The 26,901-nt window shown below is 43.6% G+C and overlaps 1 pseudogene across 1 annotated transcript in view; it reads left to right on the top strand.

The window, feature by feature from the left end:
• LOC308296144 overlaps positions 1–22,702 on the top strand; it is a 49,120-nt pseudogene extending 26,418 nt beyond the window's left edge. Inside the window, exons 8-14 of the transcript XR_013963362.1 lie at positions 5,024–5,082; positions 6,469–6,568; positions 12,698–12,859; positions 13,661–13,729; positions 15,693–15,830; positions 17,322–17,409; positions 19,573–22,702. The product of XR_013963362.1 is annotated as an uncharacterized misc_RNA (transcript). The remainder of the gene's footprint in view (positions 1–5,023; positions 5,083–6,468; positions 6,569–12,697; positions 12,860–13,660; positions 13,730–15,692; positions 15,831–17,321; positions 17,410–19,572) is intronic.
• Positions 22,703–26,901: the final 4,199 nt, after the last annotated feature.

Here is a 26,901-nt window from a genome sequence, read left to right as displayed (position 1 = left end):
AAATTAAAATGGTTGAGAATCACTGCTAGTCGTGCTAGAGCCCTTAAAATAATCTTATATGGGGGTCCCTGGCATGTCTTTTCAAATGGAGGTCCGCCAGCTAATAAGTGTACATTACTGTGCCAATCCCGAACAAGTTCGGCTTTTTTTCGGCAAGAGACAATTTCTTTGCTATTTTACTTACCCTGAGCTGCTTGTAAAGACGTTCTATCTAAAGACAATCTATGCTGTCGGCGGCAGGACGTTTCACGGGGTGCCGATCCCGAACTAGTTCGGCTTTTTATATAAAATGAATTAAACACTCGGAGGCCTCACCGAAGCCTGAGGCTAAATTTTCATCCAGGCCGCCGGCCGCGATCTGTTACATCGGCCCGCGAGAGCGTCGCGCCGCCGAATCGCGCCGCCGAATCCAATGCATTCTCACATCTTTGAAGCTCATTTTCTCTGAACTGTGCTCTTATGGAAGCGGACAAGGTTTATTTATGGCTAAACTTCTAACATGAGTGATAGCCTATGGCTATCTTGAAGCTAACTTCATCCGGGTCATTTTCACGACAATCACGATCGTGAACACGCACATCACTGCTACGTGAGTCCCCGTATGTTACAGCGCTGGTTAATGGGAGTGACTCTGGCAAGGCACGCGGTCTTTGGCGCCCTCAACTGGCCTTGGCACCAGACCAGTTAAAATAATTATCCTACTGTATCACACAGAGATTTGGCGGCCCCCCTGTACAGTAGTAACTCTGAGGACCCCCTAGGGCAGGGGTTCCCAAACCTTTTTGTCCCAGGGCACCCCATAAATACATTTTTAATCCGAGGCACCCCTACATTATAATTTTCACTCCCAGCACCTTATATTTTTAGCATATCGTCGTTGTCGGGTGGAAACCTTGTATGTCCAAAACCGTTTGTTTTGTATTTATCATCTATAAAATGTACTAACCCATTTAGGCCTAACCTATAGTTAGGCCCAAATCAGAAATTAGCCTACAAAAACAAATATGTTGATACATACTGAACATGTACTGTAAGCCCCTCCCATACACTAAAATGTGTACCCGGCCTGAATGGGCTAAAGGCGTTGTGTGCTTGTAGATCTGCCTTTTTCACTAGTTTTGTGTGACAGACATTTCTGCCTGACAGTAATGATATTTTAGTGATTATGTTGCGCGGAAAACGTTGAGATAATAGCCATTTTGGTTAGAACTGACTGTACTTGGGTTAGGGTTGGGTTCTTTTTTCAAGTGTCCAAATAAATTCCAAATATTATCAAATGATCTCGCGGCACCCCTGGACTGCCGTCACGGCACCCCAGGGTGCCCCGTCACCCACTTTGAAAAGCCCTGTCCTAGGGGTCCCGGACCCCCTGATGAAGACCCCTGTTATAATGGTGAGGCCACCTCACAGGTCCCTGGCTGGGGGGACTAGTTTGACTGACAGACGGTCCCTCATTCCTACTGAATCTGTGTCCTGACACATATAGTTCCTCCAGCCTGCTGTGGTCCTGGCAATGACAATAAAACCATCATCACCCCATGCTGGAACAGCCAGAGCAGCTCCAGAACGACACCCATTGAGGGGGCTGCCATTGTTCTGACCCCCCCCCCCCCCCCCCCAACACACACACACACACACACACACACCTCTGCATGGCTCTTTCTGGCCTCCCAGTGGTCAGATAAGGCCCGTTGGTTTCCAGAACCACTTTTCCTTTTTCACTTCTATGAAGGTTGGTGTGTGTGTGTGTGTGTGTGGGGGGGGGGGGGGGGGTAAAGGTGACAAAGGGACAGGGGGTTTGCCAGTCAGTCACACGGTGGTCAGGGATCATAGTGACCCCCGGGGTCGAGGGAAGCACTTCACGGAAAGAGAGAGACGGAGGGGGAGGTGCTTTGCGTGCTTTTCTTTCGATTCGGACGAGGAAAGACGACGCGACCGAGACGTAACGCAGAGAACGAAACGACCGACGACTGAACAAATGGATGTCCTTCCCCGCGGTGGGGTGTAGCGGGTCGGACCGGGACGGCCAGGCTAGCGCCCCCTAGCTGTGACGTAGAGACCCTTAATCCGCGCTCCGCGGCGGCGGCAGTGGTGGTTTAAGTACTTTTACCTAAGTACTGTTCGCGAATACCTGAGTGCGATTTTGAGGTATTTGAACTTTACTTGAGTGTTTCCAATACTTTTACTTTTACTCCGCTACATCTCGGATCCAAATATTTCCACTGCATTTATTTGGAAACGTTTAGTTACTAGTTACTTTTTAGATTGGTTATTATTACAAAACATACATGAACTACTTGAACCCTATACATTTTGGCCATTCGAAAATATCTGATCTACAAGCTCACAATGCGTCGCGGAAAAAGAAAAAAAGATTTTCCACACATTTGAAAACTTGAAATGGGACATTCCGCATAACGAGTACTTTTACTTTTGTGACTTTAAGTACATTTTGATGCTAACACTTTTGTACATTCACTCAAGTGTGTTTTGAATTCCGGACTTTTACTTATTTCTACAGTACGTTGCGGTATTGATACTTTTTTACTGAAGTGCAAACATTTTGAGTACTTTTTTTCCTCCCACCACTGTGCGTGCCGGCGGGAGGGATGGCACTGGAGGGTGCGGGGGGGCCCGGGTTCGAGGAGGAGGGGGACCCCCAGAGAGGGACAGGGGTCCACGCCGGGTCAGAGGATGTGGAACCCCAAAGGGGTGTGGGGGTCCACGGGTCCGAGGAGGGGGACGCCCAGAGGGTGAGCTCTGCGCCCGGTTGCGGGCAGTACATGGGCAGCGTATGCGTGTGTGAGGCAGCACCCAGCTCCCAGCACCCTGTGAGTATTAGCACCCATAGCTCTGTTAGCACCAGGTCACCAGTTGTCCCGATTTAAAATGAAGCAAATACAGAACTGAAAGTTCTTATGTTTGGCCGCTAGTTGTGCTGTTCTGGTACCAGAAGCAACATGTTCTCCATAGGATTCCATTCATTTCCCCAGAAATTTTACATTGGATTTTCTTACCTTAATACAGGGGTTCCCAAAATTTTTTGTCTCAGGGCACCCCATAAATATTTATTTTAATCCGAGGCACCCCTACATTATAATTTTCACTCCCAGCACCTTATATTTATAGCATATCGGCGTTGTCGGGTGGAAACCTTGTCCAAAACCGTTCGTTTTGTATTCATCATCTATAAAATGTACTAAACTCGCATCGCGAGGCGTTGTGTGCTTGTAGATCGTCTGTTTTCACTATTTTTGTGCGACAGTCTTGTATGATGAAGCGGGGCTTTGCTTTACCAAAAGACGTACACATTTGAAACTTGGAGATACGAGGTTTCTGCCCGACAGTAATTATGTTGCGAGGAAACCGTTGAGATTATTGCCATTTTGCCCACTTTGAAAACCCCTGCCTTAATAAACATTATCATAAATACTTTATTGTTCCTGTCGCTAGTTTAAAGCCTCGTTTCAATCACCATGATATGCGTTTTGTGAAAATATGGTCCCATTTATGTTATATTTGATGTTAAAGCAGGGTATGCTGTAGGAGGGGTGTGGCTATCTTGTGATGATTCTTCTTTGTGTGCTTTATTTTCGGCAGGCTCAACACATTTACCCAAGTATCCCTGTGGTTGCAAGTGACCGTTGGTAACCAATAGCATTCCCTGGGTTCCATTAAAACAATGATGGCGGACAGACACCTATATGAGGGCAAAACAAGCTTAATGTTGGCTCTGATAGAAACCAATGGGTCACGTGACGTTTACCCCCGTCCATACTTCTTACGGTCTATGATCGTCACCCCGTCGCCTCATCGCTAGCAGGCGATGAGGCGATGTCGCCCAGACAAATGAAAATAGTTTAACTTTTGGACGACATCGCCCAGAGTCGCCGGCTGTTGCCCGCTGTTAATACGTAGGGTCAGCTACAGTTTCAGTCGACAGGCCTTGATGGCGTCGTAATGGCTAATTTTACACTTGATTGAGTGGTGAAAATAGCTGCTCTACAAGCTTGTAGATCTGCTATTTTCAGAGTGCAACCAAACATTAAATGACTTGTCTTTTAGTTCTACTGGATCTCTTCTCCACTAGTCTGGATCTCTTCTCCACTAGTCTTAGATCTACTGTATCCCTTCTCCACTAGTCCCTCCCTAACATTTTAGTCTAGTTTGTATTTGTCAAGAAGAAAAGACGCCTCACAGCTCTTCAGCCACGATGCAAAATCTTTAATTTAAACCAACGTTTGGACTGCATCAGTCTTCTTCAGGGTTTACCAAATCTCAGGTGGAAAGATGTGCTTATTTATGTAGCGTAATATGATGTAAGATTCTAAAAAAATAACTGTAATCCTGGTGTGCCGGGGATGAAAAGGTTATTTACAGGTGGTGACCTGTGCCAAAACAGTATGAGAACCCCAGCCAAAGGCCACCAATACTATGGCTTCAAGACCGTTTAGCACAAACAATGGCACACATCTTTATGGGTCGCAAAAAACATATGCCTTCATTTTGTTCTCCTACATTTACCTACTAGTTTGGGTTGTTGAAATTCCTGTCCTGGAAATGAGACCAAAGTGCTGTAACGTTCAGTAAAAATACTAAAATAAGACCAAAAAAATAGAAAAAAAAATATTAAAAAGGCTTTTACATAAAATAAGTAGATTGGGTTTTAAAGGGTTCATATTTTAGATTGTAGTTAGAGAACATAAAAGATGAGTGTTAAAATGTTTTAATTTACTGCTTTCTATCATATTAGTGATTTTAATTACTTTGATTTGCGTACAAGTGGCTAAATGTCTTTTTAGACACAATGAGCAGGTGATTTCATTATTACTATTTACAGTAACACTACCAGCCCCCATAAGACACATCTGCCCATGGCAGATTGCAGTGCATCTTGGGAACGGGCTCATTGTGTGAACCCTTGCTGTAACGTAAAGTCTGTCTTTAAAGACATGCAGTGGGACTACCTGGGAGAGGTGACAGTGATCTTAACCTTTTGACCTTTGAACCCCTGTATTTCCAGGGTGCTACAGACTGCTCCCGCGCCACCCGGAGGCTGAAGAGTGCACTGCGGGTGAAGAGGTAAAAAAAGCATCAAAATGGCACCATAATGGAGTTAACCCCTTAAGACCTGGAACCACTTTAACCATAACTTTATACTTTAACTGTTAAAAAAGAAATTGCAGATCTACAAGCTCACAGCATGGCACAGAGTGCCAGATTGATAGCTTTATTATTATCCCAGTTGCCCAGAGGCAGCACAGCAGTTTAAGGTTACATGGTTACAGAGAAGTATAAAAAGAAAAGAAAAAAATAAGTACTGTTGTGTACAGTGAAAGAAAGAATAATACATACATAGTGTCGAAAAAGCAGTGGTTGGTTGATTGATTGATTGATTGATTGAGTGATTGATTGATTATTTCATAAGACAAAAATGGAGAACAGTACAAGTATAGTCAATACAATATAAATGTAGTACAGTACAAGTACAGTTAAACACCCTGCCTAAAAGGAACATCCCAAATAAGACCTTTTACGGTCTTTTTTACGTTGGAAGCCCTTGGTATTTAATTCATGGACATAACAAATAGCAAGCAAAGAAAACATTCAATAATATCACAGTTATAAAAATGAACTCTCAAAAGTGTCACATCGTAACACAAATCCTGCAATACTTAAAGCACAACTAATCAATGCAACGCCAAACAAAAAGTGTCCAAACAGTCAATGCTAGTCAGTGCTACACAAGTATGTCACCGCCATGTCAAACACAAGCAATGATACTCAATACGAGCTGCGAGTGCTGCGCTGTGAGCTGGTAGATCAGCTATTTTTTATCATCTTGAAGTTCTTTTTGCAAATAAAAACATTGTGTCCCCTAGGGCATTAACGAAAAAGTCGACAAGTTGACTCAGTCGACTTCATTACACAAGTCGACTCCCACCAGAGAAAGTCGAAGTTGAAAAATAATAATAATAATAATACTTTCTATTGTGAAAATAGCAGATCTACATTGTGAGCAAATAGCAGATCTGCATTGTGAGCATGTAGATCGGCTATTTTCACAATTTCTGCCTCTAGTATTTGACAATTTGAACAATGTTTACCATAATTTGTCATTTTAGAGGTATTAAAAAGTCCTTAAATTGTCACTTTAGAAATGTGCAGATACCCTCTATACACTTAAACTTTATGTTGGTTTGTTTACAGTTGAGTGAGAAAACAATGTTTCACATTAAGTTAATCATCTGGGGGCCCCCTAAAATAATTGGGGGGTCGTGTGTGATGTGATGACGTCATCAAACGATAAAGTCGACTTATTTTTTTTACTGAGTCGAGTCGACTTGCAAAATCACAAGTCGTTAATGCCCTTATACTCAATACGAGCTGCGAGTGCTGCGCTGCGAGCTTGTAGATCAGCTATTTTTGATAAATCTTTTGCAAATAAAAACATTGTGTCCCCTCCAGCAGACAGCTCCGCAGTGGAAGACACAGCGAGTCGGCGTGTCGTCCTGCCTCCAGCTGGCCCTCGTCCTCCTTCAGCAGATCCCTGCTAGGGAACTTTGAGGTACCTTTAATGACCTTTAACTCTTCTAGTGCAGGAGTTTTCAAACTTTTTTGACTCAGGGCACCCCTGTAAATAACTTTTTCATCCACGGCACTCCTGAATTACACTGTTAATTTATAGAATCTTATATCCTATTGGAGAAATATCCGTTTCCATCAGAACTGACCGAAAATAACGTTATAGGCCTACTTGATGTTTAACCACTTGAACCCCAGCATGCCTATTCTGGGAGGAAGGTTCATCAAAAATAGCCGATCTACAAGCTCACAACGCGTCACGCTGTGACGCGTTGTGAGCTTGTAGATCTGCTGTTTTTGGTGAAGAGTTGCTGTAGATGGAAAAAGAACTCATCAAGTACAGTGCAAATCAGGTCTGTTTTACTAAGCATAGTGAAGTCATATTGATGTAGTGATATTGATGAATTCCAAATGTTATCAATTATCTCGCGGCACTCCTGGACTGGCATCACGGCACCCCATGGTGCCCCGTCACCCACCGTGCATAAGTATTCACCCCCTTTTTCTATGACACTCACAATTGAGCTGAGGTTCATCCTGTTCCTACTAATCATCCTTGAGATGTTTCTATAGATTAGTCAGCCTATGGTACATTTACAGTAATTGATGTTAGTTAATTTAGAAAGGCATCAGGTCCCACAGTTAACATGTCAGACACAAACCAAGCCATGGCATGAAGTCAAAGGAATTGTCTGTAGATCTGAGACAGGATTGTATCGGGGCACAGATCTGGGGAAAATTACCAAAAACCTTACGCAGCATTGAAGATCCCAACAAACACAGTAGTCTCCATAATCCGTAAATGCAATACTTTTGGAACATGATATGATATGATATGATATGATATGATATGATATAGTACTTTATTGTCAGTATTGTCACTGAAATGTGTCTTGCGACACAGCAGCCAAGTATGCAAAACACATGGGATAAAACAGGGTTACATACATAAAGATATACAGACGAGCAATGTCCACCGCCTGGCCTACCCCTGGCCAAAACAACCAGGACTCATCCTAGAGCAGAGGTGCTGGTCACCTGGTCAAACTGAGGGGGAGATGGATCCTGGTCAGGGAGGTGACCAAGAACCCAATGGTCACTCTGACAGTTTGATTGATTGAAGAGTTTATTAGCAGTTTGCAATAAACCCTTTTGTAAATCCCGCCTCATTCTGCCCTGTTACTATGATGGGACATTAACCCTGGGCAGATTGTTTTTATAGTGGAAGTGGATGGGATTTTTTTTCCCCTTCATAGCCTCATTACAGCTATATAAAGTACCAAAGGAAAAACACCTAGGTGATATTAATAAAAAGGGAAGACAAAGGTACAGTAGTTACATTGCAAAACAGGGGGTTTACCCGAAAATATATGTTTTAATTTGTTTAATCCCAGTGGGACAGAATCCTCTTTGCAGATTCTTTTATAGTGGTAGTGGATGGGATTTTTTTCCCCTTCATAGCCTCATTACAGCTATATAAAGTACCACAAAAAACACATCTACGTGATATTAATAAAAAGGGAAGAAAAAGGTACAGTAATTACATAGCAAAACAGTAGTTTTCCCCCGAAAAATAAATGTTTTAATTAGTTTAATCCTCTGGATCAGAGATAGAAAGAGAAGCGCATTGCATCTTGGGTACTAGGAAGAGGACAGAGAGAATGTTTCTCCTCACATAATAGGCTGGCTTTTCGTAATTCTGCCCATTTAAATTATATGTACCCAATCGTGACTCTTAGACCATTGATAAGGTACATGTGAACTAGTTTGTTGAAGCTTATTCGTTATGATGAGCGAGATCGCTTGACGCTTGCCGTCGCTATCACCGTACCGGCCGATCTCCGTGTCGCGCACTGCGGACAGTTGTTGAAAGGCACATTCAATATTCTCCACTGCACAAACTCCACCCCCGATAGCAAAAAGTGAATGTTTTTTTCTGGTTGGCCAGTCAGGGAGTCTCAGGGACCAATCAGAAGGCTGACAAACGGTCTATTGGAAAAAGTGCAGTTTCATGACAGCGCAAATCACTGCTACAAGGTCAACTAAAAGGAGATCCTAGAAAGCTTTACGGCTTATTTACACAGGAATCACTTTATGTATCTCATATAACATTGAAAGACAGACGGATAGAACATAGTACTTTGCATAGGATAACATCAATTACAAAAGCAGAAAAGAAAAGAAAAAAAGACAGTCACGAATAGCATCTTCTACGAATAGCAGCCGCCTGAAGGTGACTTTTCATACCAATTTTTGAAGGAGGCTATGGATTTGCTCTCCTTTAAGGCTTGCGGGAGGGCCTTCCACATGTTAATGGTATAGCAGGAGAACGAATTAGAGCCTTGTTTAAATCTAGGTTGAACATGATTAGTTGAACATGATTAGTGGTTGTGATCGTGAACATCCTTGACCTTTAGGAAGTAGTGCTCCAGTGTTCCTCTGTGGAGATGGTAGAACCTTCCAGAAGGACAGCCATCTCTGCTGCACTCCACCAAGCAGGCCTTCATGCTAGAGTAGCTAGATGGAAGCCAGTCCTCAGTGAAAGACACGTGACAGCCCATTTGGAGTCCTGGAGAAGACCCACCCGGACAGTTTACAGTTTAGGCATTTAGCAGACGCTTTTAATCCAAAGCGACTTACAATAAGCAGATAACAACATCACAATAATAAACAAGATAATATGTCAGTATATCAACAACAATATAACAAATGCAAATGGATATCTATCTAGAAAAAACACAATATAATCAGTTCGTTCTAAAAACCACAAAAAAAACAAATACTAACTAGCTTTATGTATGGTCATTGATTTTTTCTGTAGTGCTAAGGGTTTAGGTGGAGTCTGAAAAGGTGAGTCTTCAGTCCACGGCGAAAGCTAGCGAGTGAGTCCGTTGTTCTAAGTGCGACAGGGAGTTTATTCCACAATTTGGGGGCCAGGAGTGGATTTTTGCCCTGGAGTTTTTAGCGAGGGTTATGTCAGCATCCCTGTGTTGGCTGATCTAAGTGAACGGGTGGGGGTGTAGGGGTTGATCAGGTTTTGGAGGTATGGAGGAGCCATACCTTTGGCTGTTTTGAAGGTCAGCATCAGTGTTTTGTATTCAGTGTGGGCCGCAACCGGGAGCCAGTGGAGGCTGCGGAGAAGGGGGGAGACATGTGAGAACTTAGGCTGGTTGAAGACCAGTCGTGCCGCGGCATTTTGGATCAGTTGGAGAGGTTTAAGTGCACATGCCGGGAGACCAGTGAGGAGAGAGTTACAATAGTCAAGCTTTGATATGACAGATGTCTGAATGAGGAGCTGGGCTGCCTCCAGGGTGAGGAAGGGTCTGACCCCCATCTCTGGAGAAGGCCCACCCGGACTCCCATCTCTGGAGAAATATGAACATGGCTGAGCACTGAAGCAACCTGATGCAGCTTGAGAAGATCTGAAAGAAGAATCGGAGAAACCGACCCAAAATAGGTGTGCCAGGTTGTAGCATCATAGTTGTAGCATCATAGTCAAGAAGAACTGAGGCTCTGATTGCTGCCAGCACTTGTATGTGTCAAATAGATCCAGGCTATTTCGAGTTTATTTTATTATTGTTTTCATTCAAAGGACCAACTGTGGGAAGCGCTGTCTTTTTTGAGCAACGGTCGGGGGCGTGGTCTGGGAGCGAGAAACAGGGAGGCGGGGGTAGCGGGGGGCGATCTGCCTCATGCCGTCCCTTAGACACATACAAGCACATACAGCGGTGCTTCAATAAAGTATTGATTAAAGGGTGTGAATACTTATGCACATGGGATTTTGTAATTTTTAACACATTTGCAAACCTTTCTAAAATATGTTTCCCATTATGCGACATTGTGTGTAGAATTCTGAGCAAAAAAGTAATTTGATAATTTTCTTGAATACGGCTGTAACAACAAAATGTGAAAAAAGTGAATACTTTCGTAAGGCACTGTATATGATGGAGAGTTGGTAACCAAATGGACCCTTGTAGATCTTTAACCCTTGAGACCCATAAGGGTCCATTTGGTTTCATTGTACGCTTTCAAGAGTTCAATTATTGTTAAACATGTGCATTACTTAATTTACAAGAAGTCTACACAATTAGAGGATTGTTTAAAGTTTGAAAACCACTGATCTACAGACCCAACCCTCTGGACGAGGACATAAAGACAGAAGAACAAAAAGACAGAGATTAGTTTATTGGAGGATTATAGTAGGATGCATTAAAAACTGACATTGTGCCAAAAAGAAAGAAGAAATGAATTGAAAACCTGAAATGTGTGTCCATATGTGCCCTCTAGTGTTGGTTGTGAGAACTGCCTGGATGTCAGCTTTCACCCTGGCAACATTCTAGTTCAAGCAAAAAGCAGACAAAATCAGCCATGATGCGACATACTGTACATGTCGTGAGCTTTTAGATCTGCTATTTTCAAACATTCTGTGCTTTTACTTTAAGTACATTTTGATGCCAATACTCTCATACTTTCACTCAAGTACATTTTGAATTCCGGACATTTACTTGTAACAGAGTATTTCTATATTGCAGTATTGATACTTTTACTCAAGTGAAACATTTGAGTACTTTCTTCACCACTGAACAGCCAAATTAATGATGGTACCCCCCCCTCTGAATGACGTCATATTGTAGTTTAGACAGAACCTCTGAATGATGTCATATTGTAGTTTAGACAGAGCCGAACCGAAATAAATTCAGCTCTAAAAGTGCAGTATGAATGGGCAGAACTTTCAGGGAGGCCATGAAGGCCATGGCTGTCATTGCCCCTCAGTTTAGCCTTGTGCCCCTCAAACCAATGGCATGACCTGAGACCACAGTGGCCTTAATGCCCCAGCTGACTGAACCACTTTCTCCTCTGTCTCTTTCTGGTCAATATGTAGACAGAGACACCGCTGTCTCTTTCTGGTCAATATGTAGACAGAGACACCGCTGTCTCTTTCTGGTCAATATGTAGACAGAGACACAGCTGTCTCTTTCTTGTCATGTAGACACCAGTGTCTCTTTCTTGTCCATATGTAGACAACAGTGTCTTTCTTGTCATATAGACACCAGTGTCTTGTTGAGTTCCCATGTTTAAACCAATCCAGTATCTTTGATTTGTGCAGGGCTGAGCATCAGATTGTAAATACCTGTTTATTCATTTCACAGCAGATATTCTACATATTAAATGTAACCCTTACATTTGTTTAATTATTTCAATGGTCTAAAATCATTGTTTTATTTGATGGCCTTCCTGCCCCAAAGGCCAAGTGGCCTTGCCCCTAAAATGATGAAATTCCAGGCTTGAAGCCTCTTGTGTTTTTGTTGTGCAGGAGTCCATGTTGAAAGGTGTGTTTGTTTTGTTGTGCAGGAGTCCATGCTGAAAGGTGTGTTTGTTTTGTTGTGCAGGAGTCCATGCAGAAAGGTGTGTTTGTTTTGTTGTGCAGGAGTCCATGCTGAAAGGTGTGTTTGTTTTGTTGTGCAGGAGTCCATGCAGAAAGGTGTGTTTGTTTTGTCTTCCAGGAGTCCATGCTGAAAGGTGTGTTTGTTTTGTTGTGCAGGAGTCCATGTTGAAAAGTGTGTTTGTTTTGTCTTCCAGGAGTCCATGCTGAAAGGTGTGTTTGTTTTGTTGTGCAGGAGTCCATGTTGAAAGGTGTGTTTGTTTTGTCTTCCAGGAGTCCATGCTGAAAGGTGTGTTTGTTTTGTTGTGCAGGAGTCCATGTTGAAAGGTGTGTTTGTTTTGTCTTCCAGGAGTCCATGCTGAAAGGTGTGTTTGTTTTGTTGTGCAGGAGTCCATGCTGAAAGGTGTGTTTGTTTTGTCTTCCAGGAGTCCATGCTGAAAGGTGTGTTTGTTTTGTCTTCCAGGAGTCCATGTTGAAAGGTGTGTTTGTTTTGTCTTCCAGGAGTCCATGCTGAAAGGTGTGTTTGTTTTGTCTTCCAGGAGTCCATGTTGAAAGGTGTGTTTGTTTTGTCTTCCAGGAGTCCATGTTGAAAGGTGTGTTTGTTTTGTCTTCCAGGAGTCCATGCTGAAAGGTGTGTTTGTTTTGTCTTCCAGGAGTCCATGCTGAAAGGTGTGTTTGTTTTGTCTTCCAGGAGTCCATGCTGAAAGGTGTGTTTGTTTTGTCTTCCAGGAGTCCATGCTGAAAGGTCGTTTCTGCCCGTCGGGGAGCATCGAGGGCTTCACGGTGGAGATCGGTGCCAGCGGCTCCTACTGCCCGCAGCACGCCACCCTGCCCGTCGCCGTCACCTACTACCACATCTCCACCGAGCACAGCGCCCCCTCGCCCTTCCTGGTGAGTCTGAGTCAGTGCATGTGGAAAAGAAAGTGCTCAGATGTTTTCCTCACATGAAAGTATCAACACTGTTTACAAGTGAAAGAAAGTTAGCACGGGCTAAAAGAAAGTACCAAAATAATAGTACTTGTTATGCAGAATGTCCCATTTCAAGTTTTCAAATTTATAAAAATAGCAGATTGATTATTATATATATATAAAAAAAAATAAAAAAAATACATTAACCGCTTCAATCCTATCCTATTGCCTATACATTTTGGCCGTTTGAAAACAGCAATGCATTGTGAGCTAGTAAATTATCTATTTTCAAATGGCCAAAATGTATATAGACACTTCGCTGAGAGCTGGGATCGTATCCTAGGTATTCTAGAACCAGCTATGGCCACCCCAATACACAAAGTAACTAAAGTTTTCAAATACATGTAGTGGAGTGAAAAGTACAAAATTTGGATCCGAGATGTAGAGGAGTAGGAGTAAAAGTATTGGATCTACAATCTAGATGTGTTATTTTTGTGCGAGTCAGTGTGACAGTTTTAGGTAAGTTGAATTTACCAAATCTATACAAATGTGAAACTTGGAGATATGAGGGTTTTGCCTGACAGCAACAACAGGACTGTGAGCTGGTAGAGCTTTCACTGTCTGGTTTCTGCTTTGTTCAGCTGTGTGTGTGTGTGTGTGTGTGTGTGTGTGTGTGTGTGTGTGTGTGTGTGTGTGTGTGTGTGTGTGTGTGTGTGTGTGTGTGTGTGTGTGTGTGTGTGTGTGTGTGTGTGTGTGTGTGTGTGTGTGTGTGTGTGTACACAGGGGGTGATCTCCCTGGAGCCCCTGGGAAAGAAAGGCTACAGCGTACCCAGAGCAGGGACCATTCAAGTGGTGAGATGTTTAACTCTTTCTCTGCTCATTCCAGAGTTTCCCCAGTTATAGCATACTGTATGTCTTTCCTGAAAGTAGCAGCTCTACAAGCTCACACGACGCCGCACACGACGCGTCCCGTGCGACGCGTTGTGTGAGCTTGGAGATCTGCTGTTTTCAGAGAGCAGCACCCGAGCGCAACCGAACATGAACACGCCTCCAAATGTCTCTACCCAGGGTTTCTGAAAAGAGCTCGAAACCTGAGCCTGTTACAAACTCCATAACATATGTATTGAGTACCTGGTATTGATTGATTGATTGAACACTTTATTGTCAGTTTGCATAGGAAAAGGTACAGTTTCATGACAGTACAGGTCACTGGTACAAGGTCAACTAAAAGGAGATCCTAGAAAAGCGTATTTCCACAGGAAACCATTGAAGTATCTCATATAACATTGAATTACAGACGGATAGACGACAGTACTATATAGTACTATAGTCAGGGGAAAAAAAGGAAAATAAAAAAACAAAATATATACAGTTGGAAAATACAAAGAAGGGTCAGGGGATGATAAGGCTGGGCTATCAATAAGCTTTGGGCTTATTAAGCCTGTTATCGAGCATACAGCGGCCCATGACGTCATGTTTAAACAATCAAGACAAAAGGCGATGATGAAATGATTACAGTATCATAATATAAAGCCATTTAAAACTTGTTGCACACTAATGAAGGATTGTTTTAATTATATTTAATGATACTATTTGTTTCTTTTGTCAATTGTCATTTTCATTGATGGTGGTCAGCCACAAGCTTACAGTCACAACAACTGGAGTTTTTTTTTTATCAATTAAAAAAAAAAAAAAATCTGAATTTGTCGTCTCACATCTTTCCACAAAATATCAGAAAAAGCTCTCTAGAGGGTATGTGCGTGACATCATCATCATACCCAGAAGTTATGCGAGAACGCCTACTGAGTGGCAAAAAACTACTTTCTGGTCTTGACAGCCCATACATCCAAACATAAAAGTCCTTTCTGATTGCATTAAACAACGTTAAACTCACTTTGTCACTAACTTTATGCATGTGCATACTAGAGCTGGGATTTTTTTAGTCCACGCTGAACAGTTTTTTGTCCGACCCAAATCAACATCCAACCATTAATCATTAAAATGTGTCCGACCCGCTTCGAGGCCTGACCCTTATATTTCCCACCGCTTGTTCCCCACCTTTCTTTTACTTTGAGGAAGCCACTGATTTACACTGACTAGCAGACTTGTTCTAATGCAGCTGCACACTCATCCTGCACGTTTCTGTGTCTGGAAAATAGCCGATCTGCAAGCTCACACCGCGTCGCGGATGCGATGCGTTGTGAGCTTGTAGATCAGCCAATTTCGGCACGGAACATGCCGTGACGACGAAGTATAAGCCAGGATTAAATTGGTAATGTGTGTGTTGGACGGACGAGGCTTGCACAGTGCACTGCACACAACTCTCGCAAAATAAACACTACACCACGTTTACCTCAGCGTTTGCTACGTTCTCCATGCTTAGAGTTATGTCTCCATGCCTGCAGCATTAGAGCAAGCAGCACACATACAGTGCCACACACACAGAGAGAGAGTGCATGACATGTCCGACCCGAATCGACGTCCGACAATTAATTATGAAAATGTCCGGCCCGAACCCGAAGCCCCGGGTTCCGACGGGCCCCGCAGGTTTTCGGTCGGGTATCCCAGCTCTAGTGCACACCCTCTATAGTGGGATGGATGAAAGCCCGGCTCAATAAGCAAGATCGATGAAGTGCTCATTATCAATACAAAGTAACAAGCTCCCTCTGTGTGTGTGTGTGTGTGTGTTGTGTGTGTGTGTGTGTGTGTGTGTGTGTGTGTGTGTGTGTGTGTGTGTGTGTGTGTGTGTGTGTGTGTGTGTGTGTGTGTGTGTGTGTGTGTGTGTGTGTGTGTGTGTGTGTGTGTGTGCGCACAGACCTTATTCAACCCCAACAAGACGGTGGTGAAGATGTTCCTGGTCTCCTACAACCTGGGAGACATGCCTTCCTGTCACATGACCTTCCTGCGGCACCGCATCTTCCTGGTGCCCGTGGAGCCGGGGGAGGAGCCTGGGGCCAAGGGGGAGGATCCTGGGGCCAAGGGGGAGGAGCCTGAAGCCAAGGGGGAGGAGCCTGAAGCCAGAGCGGAGGCGGCCTCCACAGGTAGCTTTTGCAAATCCCGCCCCATTCTGCCCTGTTACTATGGTGGGACATTTGACCCTGGGCAGATTGTTTTTATAGTGGCAGTGAATGGGATTTTTTTATTTTTTCATAGCCTCATTACAGCTATATAAAGTACCAAAGGAAAAACATCTAGGTGATATTAATAAAAAGGGAAGACAAAGGTACAGTAGTTACATTGCAAAACAGGGGGTTTCCCCGAAAATACATGTTTTAATTTGTTTAATCCCAGTGGGACAGAATCATCCATTGCAGATTATTTTATAGTGGAAGTGGATGGGATTTTTTTATTTTTTCATAGCCTCATTACAGCTATATAAAGTACCAAAAAAACACATCTACGTGATATTAATAAAAAGGGAAGAAAAAGGTACAGTAATTACATAGCAAAACAGTAGTTGTCCCCCGAAAATATATGTTTTAATTAGTTTAATCCTCTGGATCAGAGAGAGAATAGAAATAGAAAGAGAAAGCGCATTGCATCTTGGGTAGGAAGAGGAGAGCCAGATTATAGTTCTCCTCACATAATAGGCTGGCTTTTCGTAATTCTGCCCATTTAAAATATATGTACCCAATCGTAACTAGTTAGACCATTGATAAGGTCCATGTGAACTAGTTTGTTGAAGCTTATTCATTATGATGAGCGAGATCGCTATCACCGCCCGCGGCCGTACTGGACGAATGCCGTGTCGCGCAGAGCGGACAGTTTTTGAAAGCCTGAAGCAACATTCTCCACTGCACAAACTCCACCCCCGATAGCAAAAAGTGAATGGTTTTTTCTGGTTGGCCAGTGACAAACGGTGAATTGTTGACCGAGGCCGGAGAAAAGGTCCTTATGTCGGCATTGGTCTTTTTTCAGCTTTGTGCAGATCATAAAATTACAGAATATAAGCTTTCAAATGAAATATATTCAGATTTCATTGAAATCTGAATTATGTGGATTGTTAACTCCACCCCTCACAACCCCTAACCTATTGGTGGTGATCTGCAGCTGAAACCTGAGAACAACAACCACACGTTAGCCAACAGAAACTGCAGATGTAAATGTTGGCTTTGACCCTCCTTACACCCCCCAGAAGGGTGTAAGGAAACACAACGTGTTGCGTTGTGAGCTTGCAGATCAGCTATTTCCACTATCAATGTTCTGTTTTTAGGTATAAAGTTGTCAAACGTGACAGTTGTTTCTTTGTATATTTAGGTTATGTGTCATATCTGCCATATGCAACTTCAAAGCCTACAAGCCAAACAGAAATGTAATTGTGGACGACACAAAACACAATTAAATCGTTAATCGCAATTATTTGAGTGATGATTAATCGTCATGTAAAATGTCATATCCACAGGCGGGGAAGGTGCCTCCTCAGGAGGGGGAGGAGCCTCCTCAGGCGGGGGAGGGGCCTCCACAGGCGGGGGAGGGGCCTCCACAGCGGGCGTGGACAGGAAGAAGATCCTCTGCTACCTGATCCACCTCAGGTGTGTGTGTGTGTGTGTGTGTGTGTGTGTGTGTGTGTGTGTGTGTGTGTGTGTGTGTGTGTGTGTGTGTGTGTGTGTGTGTGTGTGTGTGTGTGTGTGTGTGTGTGTGTGTGTGTGTGTGTGTGTGTGTGTGCGCACTGACATGAGTCACATATGAATTATTTTTCATTTAACCCATTCAATGGTCAAAATTATGTTTTTTTCCCCTACCCTTGAAAAATCGCAGAATATTCTCTGTCGCACACCTGTGCACGCACACGACTCTCGTAGAGTGTGCAGAAATAAATGTGTTTGTGCGATCGTCTCTGAGGAATCTGGTTCTGTAAAGCCTCTCTGATCAAATCACCCCATAGACTAACATGCTCTGATCAAATCTCCCCATAGACTAACATGCTCTGATAAAATCGCCCCATAGACTAACATGGCAAGTGTTTTTTAGAAGTGCCTTCCAAAACAAAAAGAAAGCCTTCTATGGTTCTGGTTGCGTTGACCGTAGCCCAATCATCTCTGAAAATAAATATTTTTAAAATAAATAAATAAAACATGTTTTGTGGACGTCCAACAATGTACTAGGCATGATCGTGATCACGAAATTGCATGTTTAACCCCCATACCAACTAGGGCTGGGTTCGGTAACCGCCGTACCGCCGTATCGCGGTATACCGCGGCCTACCGCGGTGTCAGGGTCCTTACCGCGGTCAAAAAAGACAAAAAATAGGCTATTTTTATTGAGAACGAGCGAGTTTTAAAACGGGGGAGAAGCGAGGACCGCATGCGCTTCATGCCGCTCTGCTCTGGGCCGCGCACCACATGTTTGGAACAATTGGAAGCTTGGCCCGTCACAGTCTCCGACAGAGAGTGAGACACAGTAGACACTGGAGCAGTGCAGTAGCCTCGGTCAGCAGCGTTAAACTTTCTCCATAATCCACACGACACAACTCACACAAGTATGTTTATACATACCTCGTGGCCGTTTCTTTTTTATTCATACGGGCGGAGCGCGACGCGAGGACTAAAACCGAAAATGAAACCAGCGCTAGTGAGTACTTTTACAGTATAGCGCGTGTGCCCGTCGTTGTTCGACTACAACCTTTTCTGTCAAGTCTGGTAACTAAAACCTGTTTACTATGTTTATATCACCACTCAATCAATGCGATTTGAGACGTGAGTTTGCATAATCACAGACCGTACACAATCACTATACCCGTCTCATCTGGTTTGTTCACAAACAGCGTGCAGTGAAGCCCCAGTAGCCTACCAGTGGCGTCAGTTCAGAAAAAGCTAAGGTATGGCAACATGATAGACACCAGTCATGTTGCCATACCTTAGCAACAGGCACGATGAAAGTACATTTTATTATTTCCCCCTGTAGCCTAGGTATGGCAGGTGCCATAGCTTGCCATACCCAATTGACGCCTCTGTAGCCTACGTTACTATAGTAACCCGACACTGCAAAGATCTACAAGCTCAGAACGCGTTGCGAACGCGACGCGTTGTGAGCTTGTAGATCTGCTACTTTCAAAAGCCAGACCCACTGTGCTGTACGGGGAACTCGAGCAGTCGGGCTTATAGGACTGTGGAGCGACGGATTTTGGGCAGATGATAGGAATATTTTGTCTTATCGCCGAACCTTAATTAATAGATACGGGGGTGCGGTAATTACCGCAATACCGGCGGTAAATGGGAGGACGGTAACCGCGATAACAAAATGTTGATACCGAGCCACCCCTAATACCAACCCCATCTTTCAAACAAGTCAGCCATGTTTGTTTACATTTGAAGAAAACATAATGGGCTGCTATCTCCTGAATGCCTGAACGGATTTCCAAGCGGATTCTTTTGTTTGAAAGCTGGGAAAAGCTTGCACATGCGTGGTGCATGATCTGTGCACGAATTCGTGCACCAGCGTGCACACTATTTTTTTACCCTTTGTACCCTTTGGTGGCAATATAAGAGGTCCCACTCTACATATGGCACTGACTGTGTTAATGCTTGGCAACAAAAAGGTTAACAGCCAATGAGGGACCAGCATTCCTGGTGATGCCAGAGGTGAGGGCACCTCATGGCGCGCTCTGCTTGCAAGGTGCAAGTTGGTTCATTGGCAGCGTTGAAGGGAAGTCTCTTTTGCTAAACTGTTCTCATCGTCTTTTGGCTCCTCCTCAGATTCCAGAGCTCCAAGTCTGGAAAGATCTACTTGCACGACGACATCCGGCTGCTGTTCTCCCGCAAGTCCATCGAGGTGGACAACGGGATCCCCTACGAGCTGAAGAGCTTCACCGAGGTGCCCAGGAACCCCAGATACTCCTCCAGAGTATGAACCCACCCTGACCCACCCCAACGGGTCTGAAAAAACTGCTATGGACGCAAACTTGAAAAGACTTGTACACAATCTCTCACAACACTCACACACACACAGACAGACACGCACGCACGCACGCACACACACACACACACACACACACACACACACACACACACACACACACACACACACACACACACACTAGAACACTTTAGGAAGTGTGTTAACATGCATGCCTTGTGACTATAAACTAAACTAACACAGCCAGGTTCTGCTCCTCTTAGTGTCCTTTAATCTGCCTGCTAAGCCACACCCCCCCGGGGGCTAGACCAATCGCAAGCCTGCAAGACCCACACCTGTTGGACGTCCTCTGTCCTCTCATTGGAGGAGGGGGGCGTGGTCCTTCACTATGCAGAGGAAAGGAGACAGACAGACAGACACCCTGGACCCCTGATAGGACAAAACTCAGGACATAAACCCAAGGAAGAGTGGGCACCTTGACGTCATTATTTAATACTTTAACTATTGAAAAATAGAAGATAGACACGCTTGTAAAATGTAAATCCTTTTTTTTTTTTATATATATATATCTTTAAAATTGATGCAAATATTTGCTTCTGAGGGGGTCCCTGGAACAACATATTTTAAGATGGGGGTCCTAACCCATGTAATTTTGGGGGTCATAGAATCGCATCAAAAATAGTGAGCTTGTAGATCTGCTATGTTTTAATAGTTAAAGCATAAAATAATGGTTAAAGTGGTTCAAATCTGAACAGATTTGCGTTCAGGCATAAATGGGTTGAAGGGAATCCCATCCCGTGTGAATGGAGCAGTGCCTTTTATGAGTTAATTCCATTAAACATCATTCATACAGATGGACATACAGTACAGTACAGATGGACATACAGTACAGTAGATACAACTGTGCCGTTTCAAGTCTACAGACTTTACTGCAATTTTCCTGTAAATGTCTCTTTCCCTGCTTTGCCTTTCAAATTTTTAAGGAGAACAGATGCGTATTTGATCAGAAAACTGCAAATGGCAAGAAACCACTCCATTCCCATTGAAAAGCAGGATCCACTTTCATAGATTTAAACTTCCAAGTCAGAGGAGGTCATAAAAATAGCAAGAATAGCAGATCTACAAGCTCAATGTTCTGCCAATCCCCTGACAATCTACCATCTTGCCAATGGGGAGGACGTGTGTAGATTTGACATGGCACATCTGTATACACAGAATGTATCGTAAAGTATACATCAGGGGTCTTCAACGTTTTCAGACCAAGGACCCCTTAGCTAAGAGAGAGATGAAGCAGGGACCCCCACAACCTTTTCACTCTGTACTTAGTGTGCTCTTTTTTCCCCTCGACACCAAACGTCTTTGCCGAAAATAGCCGATCAATAAGCTCACAACGCCTCGTACTGCGAGGCGGTATGAGCTTGTAGATCGGCTATTTTTGGCTAAAGTTCTCAGAATATGGACGCTAATATAAACAAGGACAAAAAAAGATTCCATCACACAAAGATTTGGAGGACCCCCTGTAGTAAGTCTGAGGACCCCCTAGGGGTCCCGAACCCCCTGTTGAAGACCCCTGGTATACATGATTAGAACACGCTCGTACATGTTGACAGTCAAGGTCTAGTATTTCTACAACAGAGCACCGACGTCCTGGTGTCACTCCTCCGTCCCCTGCTTCCGGAAAAATCGCTGAATATTCGGCGTGGCTCTGACCCTGCGCACGCGCAGCGTTCAGAAGACGCCCGCGGGTGTCCTAGACTCGGAAAATAATCCCTGTCCACACGCGACCGCCCACTCCAAAGATAGAGACATCCCCCAGGTAGGATGGGTGAATGACGTCAGACTTAAAGTAGGATGAGCGAATGACGCCATACTCGGGTGCTCTGTTGCTACAGAAACCTGTATGTATGTCCAATGAGTCTGGGGCAGAAAGGAGGAGTTGGAGGGTCTGATGATGGTGAACCATGTTCACATCATAGATGCAGTGCTTCTCAGAGTGGATTCTAATGGCCCTAACATAGTGTAGTCCGCGGTGATGGGTTATCACTGTGCTGTAGTCTTTTTAAAGTCAGAAAACTACAACCTTACGTCATTAGCCGTCATTAGGCTCCTCACCGCGGACCTAGACATCTCTCCTCTGTTTTTACCTTCAGACATCTCCCCATCACCCCGTTCGCTGATTGGTCGATCTAGACCAATCAGTGTGCCCCCTGGTTTTAGAGGCACGGTGATAGGACTTCACCGTGAGTCTGTGACTATGATGGCCATCACATTTTTTAGGTGATAGCTTATCCCCTAAAAGTTGAGGTGATATCTCTTCACCTCAGACTCCCCTCAGAGATAAGGGCTTAAGGAATCCGTGTATGGGTCTAAAATGACCCATAGAGGTCTCTAACTCTGAGAGTGTACAAATGGAACCTCTCCATTTGTACACTCAGAGGATAAGGAGAGACCTTGACATTTTAAAGTTGGAGACGCTGCTTTACATTACTAAAGACCATATTTTTTTTTTAAACATTGTGGACAACATTTACATCGATTTTACCACTCGTCCTTAGTGCCCACTCTTCCTTAGTGCCCACTCTTCCTTAGTGTGTGTGTGTGTTTGGGGGGGGGGGGGGGGGGGGTATTTTCTTTGATGTAGCCAGACTGAGGGACACTGTGGATGTTGACGTTGTCTTTTTTCTTTTTCTTTTCCTCCATCTTCTTCCGTTCAAAACGGGGAGAGAGAGAGAGAGAGACAGAGAAGGGGTAAAAACATGCTGTATTATTATTATTATTATTATTATTATTATTATTATTTTGTCTTTTTTTCTTCTTCTTTTCGCAAATGTCTTAACGTGTCAACAAGCTGCACAAAGTAGAGTGTGTTCTTTCTGCTGGATGTCATTCCTCTCCGGGAGAGGAAGGGTGTGTGTGTGCGTGTGCGTGCGTGTGTGCGTGCGTGCGTGTGTGTGTGTGTGTGTGTGTGTGTGTGTGTGGTGGTGATGATGATGGGGGGGAGGGGGGGGGGTGTTATTTAATATGGAAAATAAAAGTCTATGTATATTTAAAGAATAAAACTCTGACTGGTGAGGAAAAGAAAAACTAATGTGTTTGTCATTGTGTCACTATCAGATGGGGGTATTTGGGGGGGGTCCTTCACGTGAACATTAGGGAGCGCTCGATGCATGGCACAGCAGTAAAATGTCTGCCCAGGTAATTTTGATGTCTGTCTGTAAAAAGTGCCCCCTCTCTCCAGACCATGAATGCAGTTTTCGCTATGGGTGCGTTCGGAAATGCGCACCCCGTACGCACTCACGTATTAGTTTGTATTGGCCAGTGTGCTCCGTGCGGTATTTCCGAACGCACCCTATCTCTCTAGGTCGTCCTCAGACGGTAAAAGAAATGCAAATGCCCCCTCTTTCCATGCCATACCTGAAGGCAGCATTCAAGAGAATTGCCTTGTCCAAACTCTCCTAGTCTTGAATGCTGCATGTTGAAAGAATTGCCCTCTGTGTAGAAATCCATGCTGTTACGCCACATCTCCAGTATTGACTTGATTATGTTTAGTTTAGTGTGGTACGCTGCGACGTGTTGTGTACTTGGAGGTCTGCCATTTTTTGAAAATCTTGAGTTTCGACGACAGACTGTAGTCGTCTTTTGGCTTAAAAAAAACTTTCAGAAGACTTCAGAAGGTTGACATTTCTGTATTATAAATCCTTGGTCTCTTGTAATATTGTAATATTTTGAGACATGGATTTTAGATTTGCCATAAAAATCTAAATTAAAACAAAAGGTTTTGAATATTTTGCTGCGTGCGCAACGTATCAAAAATTATAATGTTTAGTTCAGTTACAGAAAATAAACTTTTCCACAACATTTTTCATATGGATCTGTACAATAGATGACATTACATTATTACATTATATATCTGATGATCCAATCTGTTTCGTGTCCAATCTGTGTTTCGAGATATTTTAGTATTTCAGCATGACTAGTGATGCATTTTGCATCATATGATGCATCATGCTGCATCATATGATGCTAAATGAACTCAGGATTGTGTTGATCGTGTCCCAAACAACGATAAAATAAGATCTGGTTGTCCCAGAGGTGAAGTGGGCCTTTAAGCCTCTCTAAATGATCCAGAATGCTGTGGCAAAACTGGTCTTCAACCAGCCTAAATGTTCACACGTCTCCCCACTTCTCCGCTCCCTCCACTGGCTCCTGGTTGCTGAATACAAAACACCGATGCTGACCTCCAAAGCAGCCAAAGGTACGGCTCCTCCATACCTCCAAAACCTGATCAACCCCTACACCCCTCACTCAGATCAGCTGACACAGGGATGCTGTCATAGCATAGTCTTTGCTTTGTTTAATTTACCACAGCAGTCTTAAAGAAAATCACCTTGTGACTGCAAAATGGGCATGATCATCGAACCGTGCATGTATGTTTATAGCGTTAGTTTGTTTGTTTTTGTTTTTATGTTCAGTTCCAGCTTCAGCCAGCTCAGTGCTGATGTCTTGCTCAGGGACACGTCGACACATTGTTGAGAGCTGGAATCGTACCTGCAACCTCCTCAGTCCTAGATAGATAGATAAAGGTATCTATCTATCTAGTCCTAGGCCGGCTCACTAACACAACCATTCAGTGTTATTTCCTCTGATGAAAATTAAGAGGGGAAAAAATATTCTGAACATGAACATGAACTGTCCTGAAGCAACGTCATCTTAGAGCGCTCAAATTCACCGCACAGAGAGAGAGAGAGAGAGAGAGAGAGAGAGAAATATTTTGCGATAGGGGTCCAACCGTGTAACAACGTATTTTGTGGGGAAAATAAAAGTTACTTTTAAATATAAATCCATGAATGTCTCTTTGTCTTTCTGAGCTGGTTATTATGTTGTTAAATTACAGTAAAATAACTACAAATGCAAAATTTAACAAAATGGTCACTTTAACAAGGTATTATAATTATATTCATGACTGGTGCAAGACACCAGTCATGTTGCCATACCTTAGCTTTTTCTGAACTGACGCCGCTGCTCTTTATAGAGCATCGCAGTGAGGTGTCGGAAGCAAGCTGGCCATTCATATTTACCATAGGGTTTTTCATTATCAGCCACAAAGTCGTAGCAATTCAATGTACACTTACCACTAGGCTGGTGGTTGTAAAATGGTTCCATATGCTCCTGTAGAACCCCCGAGTATGTATGCAATCACTCTAGTTTTAGTAAAAACACGTTTTAATCAAGATCGCACGGAGAAGAACTGCATTTCCCATGCTGCTAAACGTAAAAACGACGTCTGTGATTGGTCTAGCTTCTTCTTCTTTCACATATCTTGCGGTTACCGCGGAAGTAGCTTACTGCCCCCTGTCTGCCCGGCAGATTATTGCACATCAGCAGAACTGCGTGAGCGAATACTTTCTTTTACAAATATGATGCACTGTGTTAAAGATGACGATAAGAGAGTCCACAGAGATGACAATCACTACATTTCAGGCCATATGCTGGCCTGGATAACTAAACTGAGCGTGATTTAAGGGCTGTATTTCAGGAAACAACAACAACATTCGCAATGCATTCTGGGAGTGTAGTTTCCGCGATTTTAAAAATAATGATGTACACAGTCTTGTACCCCGTCCTTTTTTTCAGCTTTCTAATTAATCTTTGCATTCAAAAAAAATTGAATATTGACATGATCCCTCTCCAGCCGAGGTGGCTTTGTCCAAGGCTTAAAAACGTTTAAATAAATACTTTATGAAATGTCTATGGAAGAAATGAATGCGGAAAACGCTTCCGACACCAGAGTGAGGACGGGGTGGGGCTTCAACTGCGATGCTCATAGTGCTCTGAGGTGGCCACACCCAACCCACGTGCAATCAATGATCAATCAGTTCAGGTTGATGCCAGCCAGTGAAAAGAAAATAAATGTTAATGCATGCAATTCAACAATAAAACATCTCATGCAACTCCAAATAAATCACAGCAATATCACTCAACAATCTCACAAAAGATGCAAAAATCGAATCCATAGAAAATACAATATAAAATCTCAAAGCAAAACCAAAACAACCCAACTGCGCTGTGAGCTTGTAGATCTGCTATTTTTGAAAAACATTTGTGCAATTCCTTGTAGGTTTTTGAAAAACCTATGTTTCTATATCAGTGGTGCTCAAACCTTTTCATGTGAAGGACGTATTTGGCCATGGACCCCCATCTCAAAATATTTAGTTCCAGGGAACCCCCAGAGGCAAAATTTGAGTTACAAATGTTCGCTTAAAAAACATACATATATTCAATGATTGCACACATTTTCACGACTTTTCAAAAATAGCAGATCTACAAGCTTGCAGCGCTGCACTCGGTGCCACGCTATGAGCTTGTATATCTGCTATTTTTCAATAGCTAAAGTATAAAAATAATTAAGGCCCCTCCACCTTGGGCCCTAGTAACTCAGTCCCACCCCTTGTGACGCCCCTACAGGCAGGGGGCAGTAGAGCAACGCAAAGCGGATACATGGCTGCCGTGAAACTCCACAGATGATGTTTGGGCTTGATTGTGCAGCATCAACTTTATTCAGCAATGTGCTCGTCATGAACATGTAAATAATAGCGTGCCACTGCCAGAGTCACAGTTAAGCGACACAGTTCAGTGGGATTTCCTTGTCCACGAACCCCATATACAAACAGTAGCCTAAATGTGTTCCCACTCATTTGAAAGTTCACATGCGAAGATGTCGAAAAGTTGGACTTCATGTAGGTTTGGCACACAGACACAGGCTGACATGATACCGATGAGGTCAGTAACTGACTGTCAGTGTGGGTCACAGAACTATTATTTATTTATTATTTCACTGTCAATATTTTGTATTTTTATTTCTGATTTGTGATTTCTGTATGTTAATGTAGTGATACGCGGAAGCGGGGGGACTCCCACTCGCCAGTCCAACGCACAACCAGTCGTGCTAATAGGGCTGAGCCCGATTAGCAGGGCTGTTGTCGCTGGTTCATGGCTGATACTAACTGTGGGGGCTACAATCACCCCCCAGGTCTTTTGAAGCGCGCCCTCGCGCTTCACACATCACGCCGCGGACCACGACGTGGCACTGTTCCTCCTCACGAGGGCATCACGCTCCTCATCCTGCCGACAACGCCAGATGTAGTGATACGCGGAAGCAGGGATTGAGA

This window comes from Nannobrachium achirus (assembly GCF_963921795.1).
Source record: "Nannobrachium achirus genome assembly, chromosome: 12".
Lineage (NCBI taxonomy): Eukaryota > Metazoa > Chordata > Actinopteri > Myctophiformes > Myctophidae > Nannobrachium > Nannobrachium achirus.
This window is presented reverse-complemented; position numbering and strand designations above follow the sequence as displayed.